Genomic DNA, 4,082 nt, shown 5'->3' on the forward strand with positions numbered 1-4,082 from the left:
GGCAAGACTTGCATGGTTGATGAAAAAGCAAGTTTGGAAAAGAACATGTCTTGGCTCAGTGAGCTCCTGTTCCTTTGCACAGTGCTCACCTCATGCATAGCCAGCCACACAAAAATGCTTAGGTGTTTCTCATTGACAGATTCCTTCTCTCTCTCAGGGTTCTGAATTCTTAAACTTTTAAGATCAAACTCCAGCTACAGTCCTACACTCTGCCTCTTGGGAGGTAAACAGTGCTTTCATGTCAAAAAGGGAGAAAAAGTTTCACTGGGGAACTACCCCTCTGGCCTTGGCAACTAGTCTTCCTGGAAAAATACCAGATTATGACAGAAAAGCCCAACACTGAATTCCTAGCCAGCAAGACAGTTTTCTTCTTCTCTTTAAATTCTCCAGTTTCCTTCAAGTATACCACTGATCTTATCTTCCCTCTTCCCAAGCCCTAAAATCCTGCAGTGAGTGGTAATAATAACAATCAGTTCAGTTCAGTTCAGTTCGGTCATTCAGTCGCGTCCGACTCTTTGTGACCCCCATGAACTGCAGCATGTACACCAATTACACCATGGCCAACTCTTGGCATATGCTGTCCCTTTCAGTTCTCATATTAACTCTGTGATGTAGGTATGACCATTATTTCTGTTTTATAGGTGAACCGCTGAGGTTTGGGAAGTTAATTGCCTGAAGTCAAATTGCTGTTACGTGTTGAAGCCAGAAGTTAAATTCATTTCTGAATGCAAAGCCAGTGCTTTTCATCTCTGTGCCTGATAGGACCTTCTGCATCCTAACCTTCCTTCTCACCTGGCTGGTTTTGATGACATTTTTGGCTATATTCACTTAAGTATCTTGCTTTTGTCTGTTAGTCTATGACTATGTATATATATATATATGTTTTTAATTTTTTTTTTTTTTTTTTGGCCACATGACTTGCAGGATCTTTGTTCCCTGACCAGGGATTGAACCAGGGCTCATGGCAGCAAAAGCACCAAGTTCCCTATGATTTTATTTAATGCAATTTAAAGCTCTACTCAACTCTGGTTCAGATACAAAGAATTTTGCCCTTAATTTTCTCAAAACTTAACTGTCTTTACCCAAATGAAGTGGGCATCTATTTGGATAATAAATTCTGGTTTTCTTCCTTCTCCACGCAAAATTAGTGAACACATTAGTAAAGCCCTGGACACAAGGCATTAGTCTTGTGGTTCTATTAACTGCTGGGCCCCTGAAAAGAACACCAAATTAATCTATTGCTCAAGCAAAGCCGAGTTTGCTGCTCATTACAATGAAGGAGAGCCCTGTATTGGCATCATCTTAGGGTGTCTCAGAGTGGAACTTCAAGGATGGGTATTTATAAGGTGAAGGTGAGATTTCCAGCGTGGGAACTTGCTTGTGGCTGGACCAAGTGTGTGACACACAATTAAAGACTGGTGAATTCAGCAAGGTGTAGGTTTTGAAATGACTCTTGGTAAGTAAACAACTCTTTGATAAGCAATCTCGTTTTCCCAGTTGAGCTGTCTAGCCTTCAGATGAATGCATTTTCTGGATGTTTTTGAGACAAATATTTTACAAGCTCTATCTTCTTGGGCAAGAACTTCCCAGTGTAGAAAGCTATGTTAATGGAGTCCTATTTTGTATAGTTGTAAGATTTTCTCAGTTCTTTATGTCTCTTATCTGTAAATGGAGATGATTCTAGCACTTACCTCATAGAGTTATTATGAGGTTTAATGAGTTAATGGAGGTTAAGCACTTAGAAAAAGTACCTGGCATGCAGAAGGTGTTACGTATGTATTTATCATCATCTTTCCAACATAGTACACTTTAATTAGTCTTGCCCGTGCCAGATTGAGGAGGACTTTCAATCTAAATGGATTTTTAAGGATTTTTTTTCTGATAAAATCAGATTTATAGCAACGATAGTTATCTGACAGCTCCACATTACTTTGCTTTTTAAGCCATTCTGAATCAACAAAATTCATTACATTTGCATATATTGCCCTGACTTTTACCTTTCCTGAATTCTAGATATGTGTTTGCTGTCAGAGATGAAATTCCATTTCCCAAAGTGGAACTTCTCATCTTTAAATGAGTTCTTCCGGCACCCAACTTGGCATTACTAGAGCCACTCAAATGTAGGAGTGAAGACAAATGCAGGTTCTGATTTCTATCCCATCCTCCCATAGGCTCTTGTCAAAGGTCTCAGTCATTAAGCAAATATTAGGTGAATACCTTGTACGTTCCAGGTTCTCTGATTGGTATAGGGAATAAAATGGTAAGCAAAACAGATGTGCAATTTCCCCTCACAAAGCATAGACTCCATGGTAGAGATGGACATCAATCTGATGTAAAGTTACAATTGCCACAGATGACAGAGACACAGGCATGTCAAAAGGACTGAGACTGCTTGCATACATATCATTGTAACTTGGGACTCAGAACTAAGGCCACCTACATCAACAAGACTGCATGATTTATTCCAGTGATTCCTGCCCAGGGAGCTAAGACTATACACTGGTAAATATCTTTATTGTTTGCTTTAGGAACTTCCTTAAAAAATCAATTTATCTGAACTTCAGCTGCTCAAACAGTCAATGTCTCAGGATAACAGAACTCTTCACTGTATAACTCCTTGCTTCAAGACCCCCAGCTCATTCTCAATTCACTACTTCTAAATGATTAAATAAAGAACTTTGCCTGATCTCAACTGGATCCCCTTAAAACCACTTGAGTCAAGACCTCAAAACTCTATCATATCAGCTCCTGACTTCCCCTTTCTGAGACATTTCTAAGTTTTACTTGAGTGACAGGTTATGCTGGTGGTCTTTTGGAGAGTCTATACTCAATAAATCATGACAAGCTGATAGAGGCTATGAAATCAAAACACGGGGAAAAGAGTGGGTAGCAAGAGACCTGGTCTAGAATGAGAGTGGGGAAGGAGAGCTCAGAAACCTCTAGAGTAAATGATGTTGGAACTGAAAATTCAACACCGAGGAGGAATTAACTAGATAAAGAGTGAAGGAGGACCTCTCTTGCCTCTGCACTTCCAAGATGACCAAGAAAAGAATAATGACCAAAAACAAGAATAACAGTCGGACCAACAAGGGCCTCGGCCACGTGCAGCCTATTCGCTGCACCAGCTGTGCCTGGTGCCTGCCCGAGGATAAGTTTACTAAGAAGTCTTTATTTAGAACATCGTAGCGCTCGCAGCCTTCAGGGACATTTTTGAAGTGAGTGTCTTTGATGCCCATGTGTTCCTAAGCTTCCATTACTGCATGCATTGTGCAATGCATCGTAAGGTAGTCAGGAATCTCTCGGAAGCCCCAAAAGACTGAACACCTTTATCCTCGATTTAGACGTCCAGGTGCTACCCCATGTCCTCCTCCAAAGCCCAAGTAAGAATCCAAGTCCTTAAAGATTAAAGAAATACTGGGTTCTCTGAAATGACAATAAAATGGAAATTATACTTAAAAAAAAAAAAAAAAACAGAGTGAAGGAGGGAGAGTGTTCCAGGCAAAGGTGTTGAATTGGGAGAGGACTGTATTTTTCTAGAATGGAAAGAAGTCTATAGGGGCTGGAGCAGCAAGGATAGGAGGAAATGGAGGGTAGGAGGAAAGGTCCAAGGGATGGGCAGAACCAGCCAAGTCATAAGGACCCCACACTATGTATTGAAGATTGGAGCTCTTATTTCTGAAAGAAAAGGGCCACGATTGAAGACCTTACAGCAGAAGAGTGATAGGATCTGATTTGACATTTTAAAAAGCTCACTCTGGCTGCTGGGTGGATGGAGTGATTGTAGAGGAGCAAAAGTTAATGAGACATAGTTAAGAACTGCTGTAGAACTCCAAAAAAAAAAAAAAAGCTAAGATGGAATTTGTCACCTGTATTGCAATCCAAGTCCATCCTACACTCCCAGTTTAGTTTTTCACCATAGCCTGCTACCCTAGTCTAACTTAGACCATTCTCCTTTTTTGGCTGAACCACACTGGCATGTGAGATCTTAGCTTCCTGACTAGATATTGAACCTGTGCCCCCTGCATTGGAAGGCAGAGTCTTATGCACAGGACTGCCAGAGAAGTTCCTAATCTAGACCATTC

General features: G+C 40.7%; 1 pseudogene; it reads left to right on the forward strand.

The window, feature by feature from the left end:
• Window positions 1-2,909: 2,909 nt before the first annotated feature.
• LOC129652775 (40S ribosomal protein S26-like) lies at window positions 2,910-3,384 on the forward strand (annotated as a pseudogene).
• The last annotated feature ends 698 nt before the right edge of the window (window positions 3,385-4,082 follow it).

This window comes from Bubalus kerabau, chromosome 1, assembly GCF_029407905.1.
Source record: "Bubalus kerabau isolate K-KA32 ecotype Philippines breed swamp buffalo chromosome 1, PCC_UOA_SB_1v2, whole genome shotgun sequence".
In the NCBI taxonomy this organism is placed as follows: domain Eukaryota; kingdom Metazoa; phylum Chordata; class Mammalia; order Artiodactyla; family Bovidae; genus Bubalus; species Bubalus kerabau.